This window comes from Ranitomeya imitator, chromosome 5 (genome assembly GCF_032444005.1).
Source record: "Ranitomeya imitator isolate aRanImi1 chromosome 5, aRanImi1.pri, whole genome shotgun sequence".
NCBI lineage: Eukaryota > Metazoa > Chordata > Amphibia > Anura > Dendrobatidae > Ranitomeya > Ranitomeya imitator.
The window spans coordinates 221514198-221530430 of NC_091286.1; the positions used below are offsets into that span (position 1 = coordinate 221514198).

The following is a 16233-nucleotide window of genomic DNA, read 5'->3' on the forward strand; positions in this document are numbered from 1 at the left end:
TTCTAGGAGGGAGCAGGAGCTAGTAGGTCTTAGCATATCCAGATCAGCTCGGTAGTGAACTCAGGAGGCTGATTTTCCCTGTAATTGGCACTATGCCGGGGGAAATCAGAAATAATAAAAATGTATTCAAAGATTGAAATGAACCCTCAAAATGTATTTTAATGACCTTGTAGGGACACAATGAAAGAAATATCCAGAAATAAAAATAAAAGAAAGCCACCATCAGTCCAAATTGTGTTTCTAGCCCTGCTCCCAACAAAAACCACATAGATTACAGATTTATAAAAAATAACTAGATGGTGGCCCGATTCTAATGCATCAGGTATTCTAGAATATGCATGTCCACGTAGTATATTGCACAGCCCACGTAGTATATTGCCTAGCCACGTGGTATATTGCCCAGCCACGTAGTATATTGCCCAGTCACGTAGTATATTGCCCAGCCACGTAGTATATTGGCTAGTCACGTAGTATATTGCCCAGTCACGTAGTATATTGCCCAGCTACATAGTATATTGCCCAGTGACGTAGTATATTGCCCAGCCACGTAGTATATTGCCCAGCCACGTAGTATATTGCCCAGTGACGTAGTATATTGCCCGGTGACGTAGTATATTGCCCAGCCACGTAGTATATTGCCCAGCCACGTAGTATATTGCCCAGCCACGTAATATATTGCCCAGCCACGTAGTATATTGCACAGCCACGTAGTATATTGCCCAGCCACGTAGTATGTTGCCCAGTGACGTATATTGCCCAGCCACGTAGTATATTGCCCAGCCACGTAGTATATTGCCCAGCCACGTAATATATTGCCCATCCACGTAGTATATTGCACAGCCACGTAGTATATTGCCCAGCCACGTAGTATATTGCCCAGTGACGTATATTGCCCATCCACGTAGTATATTGCCCAGCCACGTAGTATATTGCCCAGTCACGTAGTATATTGCCCAGCCACGTAATATATTGCCCAGCCACGTAGTATATTTCCGAGCCACGTAGTATATTGCCCAGCCACGTAGTATATTGCACAGCGACGTAGTATACAGCACAGAGCCATGTAGTATATTGCCCAGTCATGTAGTATATTGCCCAGCCACGTAATATATTGCCCAGCCACGAAGTATATTGCACAGCCACGTAGTATATTACCCAGTGACGTAGTATATTGCCCAGCCATGTAGTATATTGCCAAGCCACGTAGTATATTGCACAGCGACGTAGTATACAGCACAGACACGTAGTTTATTGCCCAGTCACGTAGTATATTGCCCAGCCACGTAGTATATTGCACAGCCACGTATTATATTGCACAGCAACGTAGTATACAGCACAGAGCCATGTAGTATACAGCACAGACACGTAGTATATTGCCCAGTCACGTAGTATATTGCCCAGCCACGTAGTATATTGCACTGCGACGTAGTATACAGCACAGAGCCATGTAGTATACAGCACAGACACGTAGTATATTGCCCAGCCACGTAGTATATTGCCCAGCCACGTAATATATTGCCCAGCCACGTAGTATATTGCCCAGTGACGTATATTGCCCAGCCACGTAGTATATTGCCCAGCCACGTAGTATATTGCCCAGCCACGTAGTATATTGCGCAGCCACGTAATATATTGCCCATCCACGTAGTATATTGCACAGCCACGTAGTATATTGCCCAACCACGTAGTATATTGCACAGTGACGTATATTGCCCAGCCACGTAGTATATTGCCCAGCCACGTAGTATATTGCTCAGCCACGTAGTATATTGCCCAGTCACGTAGTACAGGTCCTTCTCAAAAAATTAGCATATAGTGTTAAATTTCATTATTTACCATAATGTAATGATTACAATTAAACTTTCATATATTATAGATTCATTATCCACCAACTGAAATTTGTCAGGTCTTTTATTGTTTTAATACTGATGATTTTGGCATACAACTCCTGATAACCCAAAAAACCTGTCTCAATAAATTAGCATATCAAGAAAAGGTTCTCTAAACGACCTATTACCCTAATCTTCTGAATCAACTAATTAACTCTAAACACATGCAAAAGATACCTGAGGCTTTTATAAACTCCCTGCCTGGTTCATTACTCAAAACCCCCATCATGGGTAAGACTAGCGACCTGACAGATGTCAAGAAGGCCATCTTTGACACCCTCAAGCAAGAGGGTAAGACCCAGAAAGAAATTTCTCAACAAATAGGCTGTTCCCAGAGTGCTGTATCAAGGCACCTCAATGGTAAGTCTGTTGGAAGGAAACAATGTGGCAGAAAACGCTGTACAACGAGAAGAGGAGAAAGGACCCTGAGGAAGATTGTGGAGAAGGACCGATTCCAGACCTTGGGGAACCTGAGGAAGCAGTGGACTGAGTCTGGTGTGGAAACATCCAGAGCCACCGTGCACAGGCGTGTGCAGGAAATGGGCTACAGGTACCGCATTCCCCAGGTAAAGCCACTTTTGAACCATAAACAGCGGCAGAGGCGCCTGACCTGGGCTACAGAGAAGCAGCACTGGACTGTTGCTAAGTGGTCCCAAGTACTTTTTTCTGATGAAAGCAAATTTTGCATGTCATTCGGAAATCAAGGTGCCAGAGTCTGGACGAAGACTGGGGAGAAGGAAATGCCAAAATGCCTGAAGGCCAGTGTCAAGTACCCACAGTCAGTGATGGTGTGGGGTGCCATGTCAGCTGCTGGTGTTGGTCCACTGTGTTTCATCAAGGGCAGGGTCAATGCAGCTAGCTATCAGGAGATTTTGGAGCACTTCATGCTTCCATCGGCTGAAATGCTTTATGGAGATGAAGATTTCATTTTTCAGCACAACCTGGCACCTGCTCACAGTGCCAAAACCACTGGTAAATGGTTTACTGACCAAGGTATTACTGTGCTCAATTGGCCTGCCAACTCTCCTGACCTGAACCCCATAGAGAATCTGTGGGATATTGTGAAGAGAAAGTTGAGAGACGCAAGACCCAACACTCTGGATGAGCTTAAGGCCGCTATTGAAGCATCCTGGGCCTCCATAACATCTCAGCAGTGTCACAGGCTGATTGCCTCCATGCCACGCCGCATTGAAGCAGTCATTTCTGCCAAAGGATTCCCGACCAAGTATTGAGTGCATAACTGAACATTATTATTTGATGGTTTTTTTGTTTGTTATTAAAAAACACTTTTATTTGATTTGATGGGTGAAATATGCTAATTTATTGAGACAGGTTTTTTGGGTTATCAGGAGTTGTATGCCAAAATCATCAGTATTAAAACAATAAAAGACCTGACAAATTTCAGTTGGTGGATAATGAATCTATAATATATGAAAGTTTAATTGTAATCATTACATTATGGTAAATAATGAAATTTAACACTATATGCTAATTTTTTGAGAAGGACCTGTATATTGCCCAGCCACGTAATATATTGCCCAGCCACGTAGTATATTTCCCAGCCATGTAGTATATTGCCCAGCCACGTAGTATATTGCACAGCGACGTAGTATACAGCACAGAGCCATGTAGTATATTGCCCAGTCATGTAGTATATTGCCCAGCCACGTAATATATTGCCCAGCCATGAAGTATATTGCACAGCCCCGTAGTATATTACCCAATGACGTAGTATATTGCCCAGCCATGTAGTATATTGCCAAGCCACGTAGTATGTTGCACAGCGACGTAGTATACAGCACAGAGCCATGTAGTATACAGCACAGACACGTAGTATATTGCCCAGTCACGTAGTATATTGCCCAGCCACGTAGTAAATTGCCCAGCCACGTAATATATTGCCCAGCCACGTAGTATATTGCACAGCCACGTAGTATATTGCCCAGCCACGTAGTATATTGGCCAGTCATGTATTATATTGGCCAGTCACGTAGTATATTGGCCAGTCATGTAGTATATTGCCCAGTCACGTAGTATATTGCCCAGCCACGTAATATATTGCCCAGCCACGTAGTATATTGCACAGCCACGTAGTATATTGCCCAGCCACGTAGTATATTGCCCAGCCACATAGTATATTGCACAGCCACGTAGTATATTGCCAAGCCACGTAGTATATTGCCAAGCCATGTAATATATTGCACAGTCATGTAGTATACAGCACAGAGCCATGTAGTATACAGCACAGAAACGTAGTATATTGCCCAGTCACGTAGTATATTGGCCAGTCACGTAGTATATTGCCCAGCTACGTATTATATTGCCCAGCCAGGAATGTAACAGGTTAAAAAATAAACATATACTCACCTTCCGAGGGCCCCTTGTAGTCCTATGGCCTGTGTGCGGTGCACGCGGCAGCTTCCGGTCCCAGGGTTGGTATGAGCGCAGGACCTGTGATGATGTCGCCGTCACGTCATGGCAGGTCCTTCTCGCATAGCATCCTTAGCACCGGAACCTGCCACTTGCACTGCTGAGGACAGGGCGACACGTCGGAGGGTGAGAGTAACGTTTTGTTTTTTTTATTATTATTATTTGTGACAGTAGATCTTTTTACTATTGATGCTGCATACGCAGCATCAATAGTAAAAAGTTGGTCACACAGGGTTAATAGCTGCGTAACTGGAGTGCGTTACACCGCGCTCTGGTAATGCTGGCATTAACCCTGTGTAAGGGCTGACTGGAGGGGAGTGGAGCGGGCACTGACTGCGGGGAGGAAAGAGCGGCCATATTGCCGCCGGACTTGGCCGTCGCTGATTGGTCGTGGCAATGGTCGTGGGCGTTTTGCCACGACCAATCAGCGACTTGGATTCCATGACAGACAGAGGCCGCGACCAATGAATATCCATGACAGACAGAAGGACGGAAGTGACCCTTAGACAATTCTAACGCATCGGGTATTCTAGAATATGCATGTCCCCGTAGTATATGGACAATGATGATTCCAGAATTCGCGGCAGATTATGCCCGTCGCTGATTGGTCGAGGCAACCTTTATGACGTCATCGTCGCCATGGCAACCATTATGACATCTACGTCGATACTGTGCCCGTCGCTGAATCAGAAACGTGGGATTTCTACGTCCTTTATGACATCATCGTCGCTGTGCCCGTTGCTGATTGGTCGAGACCTGGCGACCTCGACCAATCAGAGACACGGGATGTCTACGTCCTTTATGACATCATCGTCGCTGTGCCCATCGCTGATTGGTCGAGGCCTGGCGGCCTCGACCAATCAGAGAAGCGGGATTTCCAGGACAGACAGACAGACAGACAGACGGAAAAACCCTTAGACAATTATATATATAGATTCTTACTGAACAGGGAACACTATATAAAATGTACTTCAGTGAGCTGTTGTGGCCATGAAAAAAATAAACGTGAGAAACAGGCACGCGTTTCCTTTTTTTCTTACCATTTTCGACAAGTATTTCATAGAAAAAAACAATTAGGCCCCATCTTCTATATATATAATTTTCTAAGGGTTTTTCCGTCTGTCTGTCTTTCTGTCTGTCTGTCCTGGAAATCCCGCGTCTCTGATTGGTCGAGGCCCCCAGGCCTCGACCAATCAGCGACCGGCACAGCGACGATGATGTCATAAAGGACGTAGACATCCCGCGTCTCTGATAATCAGCAACGGGCACAGTATCGACGTAGATGTCATAATGGTTGCCATGGCGACGATGTCATTTTCTTTCTTTTGTTCAGATGATGTCAAAAAGGTTGCCTCGACCAATCAGCGACGGGCAGAATCTTCCGCGAATTCTGGAATCATCATTGTCCATATACTACGGGGACATGCCTATTCTAGAATACCCGATGCGTTCGAATCGGGCCACAGTCTAGTATATAATAAAAAAGAGGCAAAAATGATATGAATGAACCGAGCAAGAATACAACGTGGAGCTCTTAAAACTGCATGCATGTGGAAAAAATGTGTCTGGTCATGTATAGGAAAAAATGCTATAGTCTTGAACAAGTTAAACATTGCAGATAAATACTGCAGCTGTGGATCATGCATAAAGAACAGTTTAGCCCTAGCCTCAAGGTATTGTGAGTGTAGTACAGGAGGTACGGTACCCTGTGTCAGAGGCAAAGCTCTCACTACTGTAACATATTCAGGGACACAGACTTCCTGGAATCAGCTCATAATGAAGACAATTATTAATGTTTTATCACACATCTTGGCATACATACATAATGTAAATATGTACATATACGTGTGCTTGTGAAAGTTGTAACTAAAACCTTCTTTTTTGTCATTTTTAAACTGGAAATGTAATTTTGATACTATGTAATAGGGTTAATGACATTGTACAGTTCTCCACAAGCGCTCTTGGATCCTGACACCTGCGCAGCCCTGACTGCAGCGTGTTCTTCTCTATATACCCTTGTGTAGGAGAGAACACCCTACAGTCTTGCTAGTCATCGGGGCCACAAACTGCCTGTCTGCTTTCCCCACAAGCACTCTGGTATCATCGCTCCTGTGCAAAGCTCTGGCTATGCATATAGTATACAGCGGGTGAAATAAGTATTGAACACATCACCGTTTTTCCAAGGTGCTATTGGTATGAAATTCTCACCACATGCTGGTAACAACCCATCCAATCCACACAGGCAAATAATTCAAATCATAAATGTCCATAAATTAAGTGTAATAAGAATAAATAACACAGGGAAAAAGTGTGACATTTTTTAATACTGTGTACAAAAGGCTTTGTGGATGATGACAGCTCCAAGACCCTCCTATATGGAGAAACTAGTTGCATGCATTGCTCAAGTGTGATTTTGACCCATTCTTCCACATAAACACTTTTCAAATCCTGAAGGATCCGTAGGTTCTTTCTATGAAATCTGAGCTTTAGTTCTTTCCATAAATTTACTATTGGATTCAGGTCCGGTGATTGGTTGGGCCATTCTAGCAGTTTTTGTTTTCTTTTTCTAACACCAATTGAGAGTTTCCTTGGCTGTGTTCTTGGGATTATTGTCTTTCTGAAATGTCGACCCTCATTTCTTCTTCATCGTCCTGGTAGATGGCAGCAGATTTTTTTATCAAGAATGTCTCGGTACATTTGTCCATTCATTGTTACTTCAATTATATGAAGTTTGTCAGGGCTGTATGCTGAAAAACAGTCCCACGCCATGATGTTCCCACCTCCAAAATTCACTGTTGGTAAGGTGTTTTGGGGATGATATGCAGCACCTTTTGGCCTCCAAACTTGGTGTACATTATGGCATCCAAAGAGTGCAATTTTGGTCTCATTTGAGGAGATTATATTATCCCATTATTTCACAAGGTTGTCTAAGGCTATGTGCACACGTCAGGATTTCTGGCAGAAATTTTCCTGACAAAAACCTGACATTTCTGCCAGAAATCCGCATGCGTTTTTTTTGCTTTTTTTCCGCTTTTTTGATGCGTTTTTTGCACGTTTTTGATGCGTTTTTTTCAAATGCATAGAATAGCGGGAAAAACGCGGAAAAAACGCAAAATTAATGAACATGCTGCTTTTTTTTTTTACCGCAAAGCGTTTTTTTCGCTGAAAAAACGCATCATGTGCACAAATATTGCAGAATGCATTCTAAATGCATATGTCTGCAGTTTCTAATGCGGTTTTATCGCGAAAAAAAAGAAAAAACCTGAACGTGTGCACATACCCTAAATGTTGTTGAGAAAACTTTGAACGCCTTGAACATACTTTTTGTTCAGCAATGAAATCTTGTGTAGTGAGCGTGCACACAAGCCAAGGAGGTTCAGTTCATTACTTATAGTTCTATTTGAAACAATTGTACCTGCTGATTCCAGGTCTTTCTGCAGCTCTCCACAGATCGTTCTTGGCTTTTAGACAACTCTTTTGATAATTCTTTTCACTCATCTGTTTGAAATCGTGCGGGGAGCACCTGGCCGTGGACTGTTTATGGTGAAATCATGTTATTTCCACTTCCTGATTATGGCTCCATCAGTACTCACTGGAGCCTTCAATAGCTTAGAAATGCTTCTGTAACCAATGCCATCAGTATATTCTGCAACAATAAGGTCACCAAGGTCTTAAGACAGCTCACTGATTTTACCCATCATGATATTTTTCTAGTGTGACACCTTGGTAATGAGACACCTTTTTAAACGCCATCAGTTGAACCAGCTTTATTTTTCACTAAGTGGCAGGATTGCTTTCTAATTACTGATAGATTTCTGTTGGTGCCATGACTTTCCATGGCTTTTTGCATGACTCTCTTTCTTCATGTGTTCAATACTTTTTGCCTGTGTCATTTCTCATTATTACACATAACCTAATTTATAGACATCTATGGTTTGCTTTCTTTGCCTATGTGGATCGGATGGGTTGTTACTGAAATCTGGTGAGAATTTCATGTCAATAGAACCTTTAGAATTATATTTACTTAGAAAATCGGTGACGTGTTCAATACTTATTTCACCAACTCTATATATTATGTATTTACGAAATATCCGTAGTGGGTGGAAGACAATTGCTATTGCCGAAGCTCCAAACCTTAAAGTTAGGTTCCCACAATGAGTTTTTGTTGAATTTCTGACCATGCATATTTTCGGTTTGCAAAACAACACAGCTTCTTACAGATCTATCAAAGTGGATAATATTTGTAGAGATTGCATGCCCACTGTGCTTCCTATTTACTGTGTGTAAATTGACCTGCGGTCAGGGTGGATTTGATTTAAATCTAACTGATTTAAATCACGATTTAAATCACTAGTCAGTAAGGCTTGATTTAAATCAGTGATTTAAATCAAAGTTTCTACCTAAACTAGTTCTTGCTACTTTAACATGCAAGTAGATGAAGATTTTTAGAATCACTTTTTATATAACTTTTTTCTCCCCAGTTTAATGGGTTAATCATTCATATTTGGACACCACTGTTCTGTTGTACTTAGGAAGGAGAAAAATAATCCTGACCTTAATAACAATTTAAATAGATTTATTCAACTGAAACAATAACAACATTACAGCATAAGTTATTTGCTTAAACAAACATCCATGTTTGTTAACTAATTTGGCTAAACAAAATATATATATATATATATATATATATATTATAAGAAACTTAGACTGTCAGCCCAGCCGACACATGAAAAACTTAAATACTACTGTCCCTGCTGTCCTCTGTAGCTCACTTGTCGTCATCTTCATCATCTTCTTCTTTGTTCCTATTCATAATCTGGAAAAGAAAAACAAGCTTTCCTGCTTTATTGGGTCCCAACCGATTTCTCAATTTAGAATGAATGAGTCCAAAGGAAGAGAATATTCTTTCAATGCCTGCAGAAGAAGCTACTGCTGTTAAAAGTGAAATCATTACTTGAACAGTCTCTAAATCCAAGCGCTTAAGTGACTTCCACCAGTTTACTGGTGTGACCTTCCTTAAAATATCTTCAGCAAACATATATTTCTTGAATGGTTCCCCCTTAGCTCTGAAGTTTATTATAGTTGGCATTAAAGATTGATGATTGCTGGATACCCATGTCATAGCTAACGCCTCTTCCTCAGCACTTAGGTTTTGACCCTGATATTGGATATTGACAATATTTGCCAAAAAATGAGCTGGAGTCAGTGCTTGTCCCATTCGTTTGTTTACTGCTTGTAATTTAATTCTGTCCATGTGTAGTTCTGTTTTTAAGTGTTCACTCAGTTCCTTCCAAATTTCAACAGCATCCGCAATAAAACAGCTATTTTTTTGTATTTTGTTTAAAGCTTGAGAGATGGGTTTCAGGAAGCTCAGCATATGTTCAACATTTCTCTTAAGCCCAATGTTGAGGATTTTGGCCGTGACAGTGCCATCTATTTTATCTCGATTTTCTTCACAAAGTGTCATCAGAATAGGCCAGTTTTTGATATACTGCTCAAAACAGTCCACCACAGAGTTCCATCTAACATCTTGTGGGAGCGTTAGCTTGGTTCCACCCATCCTTTTCAGAGCTGCTGCAGCAAAATGATTATTACGGAAGTATTTAGCAATTTCAACAACATTAGCCTTTATTTCTGGAACACTTAAGTCTTTGGCTAAGAGGTGCAGCAAATGAGCACTGCAACCATATGTTATTAGCCGCTTTGTATTCCCTCCCTGCTCTTCTAAATCTCTTCTCATCTTGGATACGTTTGCAGCATTGTCAGTGACCAAACTGCGTACTAGACATTTGAATTTTTGTTCACATGTCGTTATAGCGTTTAATGCCACTTCTTGTAAGTATTCTGCTGTGTGTGCATTTCCTGACGTATCAGTTGTTTGTGCAAGGAAGACTTTACCTTCTTCTGTTGTTATACAAGCACATACAATAGGATCATTGTGGACATTACTCCACCCATCAATACTTAGGTTAACAATTTTACCCTCCAGAGCTGTTGCACATTGCTCCATTTCTCTGTCATACACTTGATCCAGCAGTTTCCCTGCAACATCAGCTCTGCTGGGTGGACTGTATCCAAGGTCTCAGTGACTGAACCATATTATTGAAATGTGGGTTCTCAGTCAGACGGAAAGAAGAGTTCGTTGCATAAATAAACTGGGCAATTTTTTCATCAATCAACTCTTTTTCTAATCTGCTAGTTCTTATCACAAACCTATCTATGGTGCTTCCAGGAGGTAAAGGTTTTTTCTTCCTTTTGGGTGATGGTGATATGTGGTTGTGGGTGTCTGATGATGATGCTGCTGCTAATGAAGCACTATCCTGGATGGATAACTCTGAAACTGTAGAACAGGATGATGGTGATCTTGGAGGTGGATAGTTTCCAGAATCCATGAATTCCCCTAAACAAAAAAAGTCAATGCTGTTATTTTATTGTTTATACAATTTCTGCTTATTGTACACAACACATCACTGCCCCTGCCCCAAGAGGAATATTTGTTTTTCTTCATAACTGTACCAAATGACAGTAACATGCAGTAATAATAAGAAATATAATTTTTCTCACACATGACAGTTCAGTCTTTAGAAATAGGATTCAATAAAAATGTTTACCAACCTGAAGATCCTGTCTGTTCAGAAGTGTTTCTTTGGTCATCTTCATCACCGCACTTCTCATGATGTTGCCTCATTCGCGCCACCAGGCCTTGCATCTCTTTGTTGCATCGTTTGCATTTTGCACGCATGCCTGCCTTACCGATAGGCGGAGGAGCTTCATTAAAATATTCCCAAACTGGGTCTCTTTTACTGCTTGCTGCCATTATAAGGAAAGAATGTAATAAACCTCAGATCGTACACACAAACAGATCCAGACTTGTCTGTCTGTGGCTATGCTGCAGTATTGTGCTCAAAGTTTCACTTTCATTTTCTTGTCTGCTTGCCCTTCCTCCTCCTCACACTTAGATTCACATTCTTCTTGTGTTGTGCAGATCTATTCCACTCCAAACAATCAGAAACATATTGTCTAACTTCTTGGACTTGGCACTGAAGGGGTTGATTCTGTATTCATAGGTTTGTAGAACAATAGGATTAAGGTCTTTTTCTCAACTCTGTTCATGTTGTAACATTTTTGCCGTGAAGAAGAGGCTGGGACCTCTGCGGAGTCAAATTCAGTTTTGAGAACTGCGTAAGTAAAGCAAGCGTCTGTGATAATATAGGAGAGAAACTGCCCACTAATCCTACAGAAACCTCTGGAAGAGCATGGCATTGTGAATGTTACACATATAGAGCCTTTATTCTACTGAGTTAAACAACTCAGCTTTATCTCATGATGGAAGAACCTTTGGATGGTAAAATATTTTCCTCAAAAAGCAGTTTATTGAAAAAAATCCGATTTAAATAAAAAAAATCCGATTTAAATAAAAAAAATCCGATTTTTTTGATTTTTTTAAAAAAACATTGATTTTTATCCACCCTGCTGTGCATCACATTGAAATCCGCAACATGTCTCTTGCGGGCATGCCGAGTTTCTTGTGCGGATTTCCCATATTGAATTGCATTGGATGTTGAATATTTTTTTGTCATAGACAATTACCAGGAAGTATAAAAACCAAAGACGCTTTATTTAAAACATGATTGTTGATGAATAATAAGAACAGATTTGTTGCGGAGTTAGGCGCATATTCCGTACCCAAATTTTGAGATGATTCTCAATATGTGAATATGAACTTCCGAGCCCAATGTAGTTAGGGAATCTGCTGAAAACTCTTGTAAATGGCCAGTATTAGGGGTGAGGGATTTGGGCTGTAATATGGATACTTTAATTAAAACAAATGAGTGTAAACCTGAACCCGGGTCAGCCTATGATCTTCTGTGGAGAACATATGAATATGTCATTAAAATCCCTGTTCATTTCTTCTTTCATCACCCTCTGGTGATTTTCATGAAATAACTACGTATTGTGTATGGCTAATGAGCCTCGCACCAGAAACAATAAGCGGCCGAGTACTCATTTGCAAGGAATCTCTGAGCTCCAGAAGTAATTGTTTTAAGTTTTTGGCTTGACTTTCTTCATAGACCTTACTTTAATTTATGCCTGTTTGCAATTCCAGCCTCCATTAATTCAGCTGTCCTAATTTTATCAAACCCTGGAAAGCTTTTGGCAATTTAAGTACATTATTTTTTAACAAATATTGTTCCTTTCTGGCTACATAGTATACATAAGTTATTTTTCATTGCCATGGGTAAATGACATCTGGCTGATGAAGCATGGTGAAAACGCCCATTTTCCTGTTGAAAGGATTGCTAATAATGATGAAGGGCTAAAGGGGCATCTTTCTGTTCAAAGTCAAGCATTTTCCTTTGCCCGGGCTCCTGGTTGTTGCGGACTGCTCCTTTTGACATTCAAGGACCTATCATTCTAATGGACACCAGTAACAGGTTAATCAAAGTAATATTCCGTTTAATATGTTTCTGTATTGACTCATTTTATTTAACTATTCTAAAAAGGCTTCCTGAAATGATAATAAATGCGTGTTACAGCAAGGTTAGATATTTGTCTGGGATCATATTGAAGTTTTGCATGGTGCGGTATGACTGAGAGTGCTAGCACCTGTCAGAGATGTAGAATCACACAGAGGTCCTGTAGGATTACATCCGGTTTAATGAAAATGAAAGTCTAGGTAAATATAAAATAACTCATACTGTTGTATTATAGCTGTTTGACACACCCAAATATAAAAAATAGTTGGGAATTCATCAGTCAGAACTGCAATTTTATGTAAAGTTATTTTTTTTCTGTCAATTCTGAGAAAAACAATGAATGTAACAGAAAAATTAAAAGGTATTTCCATTTTGTACATTTATGACATATCCAAAGGATAAGCCATAAATATTTAGTAAATGTGGGTTTGTCAATATAATCTGTATATATCTCGAGAACAGGACCCTAACGTGTCCCTATTAGTGAGGAGGTGGTCGGAATTCCCATTCATTTGTAGGGAATGCTGACCGCCACTTCACTGACAGCAGAGCAAATTAGGAACCTGTTCTCAAGATAGACTTGGGTACCGTGGATGGCACCTGCATGGATATGCCATAGATGGGAATTCCTTTTTAAATTATACAAAGTATTTCTATATGCCATAATATATTTTCACACAGAACAGAAATAATGGTCAACTCCTCTACTCTGCATATCATGAGATTTTAACAGTGTGGGCGAGAGACAATCACTTTGCCATGCTGATTTGTTGACCTCTGAAACATCAAATTGGAAGATAACTTTAATTAGCAAATCACAAATGTTTTGTCTATGGAAGTAATCACTATAGAATTAAAATGGCCTCTGTGTTCTCTCATTGACAGAAACCTCTCCTAGGATGTTAGGAAAGGTGCCTATGAGCATGTGCAGTAGGACGCTCCGCTGCTGTGACATGTAGATAACATATATCATGTATATTAATTCAGGAAGACATGATGGGCAGCAGTGACCAGCCTCTCCTTATCTCAGCACCCCTGGTATCTCCAGTATTATATCAGATAGACATGGTGGGCAGCAGTGACCAGCCTCTCCTTATCTCAGCACCCCTGGTATCTCCAGTATTATATCAGATAGACATGGTGGGCAGCAGTGACCAGCCTCTCCTTATCTCAGCACCCCTGGTATCTCCAGTGTTATATCAAATAGACATGGTGGGCAGCAGTGACCAGCCTATCCTTACCTCAGCACCCCTGGTATCTCCAGTAATATATCAGATAGACATGGTGGGCAGCAGTGACCAGCCTCTCCTTATCTCAGCACCCCTGGTATCTCCAGTATTATATCAGATAGACATGGTGGGCAGCAGTGACCAGCCTCTCCTTATCTCAGCACCCCTGGTATCTCCAGTATTATATCAGATAGACATGGTGGGCAGCAGTGACCAGCCTCTCCTTATCTCAGCACCCCTGGTATCTCCAGTATTATACTGTATCAGATAGACATGGTGGACAGCAGTGACCAGCCTCTCCTTATCTCAGCACCCCTGGTATCTCCAGTATTATATCAGATAGACATGGTGGGCAGCAGTGACCAGCCTCTCCTTATCTCAGCACCCCTGGTATCTCCACTATTATACTGTATCAGATAGACATGGTGGACAGCAGTGACCAGCCTCTCCTTATCTCAGCACCCCTGGTATCTCCAGTATTATATCAGATAGACATGATGGGCAGCAGTGACCAGCCTCTCCTTATCTCAGCACCCCTGGTATCTCCAGTATTATATCAGATAGACATGGTGGGCAGCAGTGACCAGCCTCTCCTTATCTCAGCACTCCTGGTATCTCCAGTATTATATCAGATAGACATGGTGGACAGCAGTAAGGCTACGTTCACACTAGCGACGCAACGCACAACGCACGCAAAAACGCGGCAAAACGCACGCAAAAACGCTGCGTTTTGCGACACATGCGTCGTTTTTTGCCAAAAATCGGACGCAAGAAAAATGCAACTTGTTGCGTTTTCTTGGTCCGACGCTTACGGCAAAAAAGACGCATGCGTCGCACAACGCAACTAACAAAAACGCATGCGTCCCCCATGTTAAGTATAGGGGCGCATGACACGTGCGTCGCCGCTGCGTCGCCCGACGCTAACCCGACGCACACTAGCATAACGCTAGTGTGAACGTTACCTAAGAGCAGCTTTTTCTTACCTCAGCACCCCTGGTATCTCCAGTATTATATCAGATAGACATGATGGGAAGCAGTGACCAGCCTCTCCTTATCTCAGCACCCCTGGACAGCAGTAAGAGCAGTTTTTTCTTACCTCAGCAACCCTGGTATCTCCAGTATTAGATCAGATAAACATGATGGACAACTAGTGTGAGCAGCCTCTTCTTACCTTAGCACCCATGATGCATTTACTATTAGATCAGAAAAGCATCGTGGACAGCAGTGTGAGCAGCCACTTCTTATTTCAGCACCCATCGTACCTCCAGTATTAGATTAGGTAGACAGGGTGCATAGCAGTGTGAGCAGCCTCTTCTTACCTCAGCACCCCAGATATCTCCAGTATTAGATCAGATAGACATGGTGGACAACAGTGTATGCGGTCTCTCACCTCACTCAGGACATACACTGGCAGCACATCTTCCTATACATAAAGGGAGGTTGAAGGAGCTTCTACTGTCCAAGGACACAAGCGTATGTCTGAACATTCTAGGGCACGTTTCTGTCAGTGCTATAGAATAGCGTCCATTTTAATTTTATACTGATTACATCTGAAGACAAGTATGATTTGCTAATGAAAGTATTTAGGAGTTTCTTTATAAATGCCATTAACTTAAAGGGGTATTCCCATCTCCAAGATCCTATCCCAATATGTAGTAGTTTAAATGATAATAATAATAACATTAGCAAGTACCTCCAATTAGAAATGTAGTATGGTCTTTCTGATTCCTCATGTGCAGGCATTGCAGGACATTAGGTATCCATGGTTACATCCAATAGCCACTAGCTGTCACTATATCAGTGGTCGTAACCATGGATACCTAAGGTTCTGCAATGCCTGTGAGTCGCCCACCAGGGCAATGGGGATACTCGGTACCGGGTCCAGTCGCACTTAAAGGGGATGTCACGGTGGCTGCGACCCGGTCCGTGGCCCTGGGACTCAATTAAAGGGGAGCGGTCTTTTAAGGGGTATTGTGAAAGTCTATTTTTGTGACGCCACCTGTGGTTTCGGTCAGTGGGGACCGACGCTGCTTAAAGCGGTCCTCTGGGGATATGGTTTGGCGGCTGGATGGTGAAGCGGGGTCCCCAGGGCTTCCAAGGTATATGGCAGGGATGATGTGCTGCCGGTAAATAACAGAGGACTCAGGGTTGCAGTCTTTACCTGGTTTACTGGTGGTAGCAGGCCACAGTCCAGGGTACCAGCAACAG

The 16233-nt window shown here is 41.9% G+C and overlaps 1 protein-coding gene across 1 annotated transcript in view; it reads left to right on the forward strand.

Moving 5' to 3' along the window:
* Positions 1–16233, forward strand: part of EZR (ezrin) — a 90620-nt gene that overhangs the window by 43067 nt on the left and 31320 nt on the right. The gene's annotated exons all lie outside the window — the stretch shown is intronic.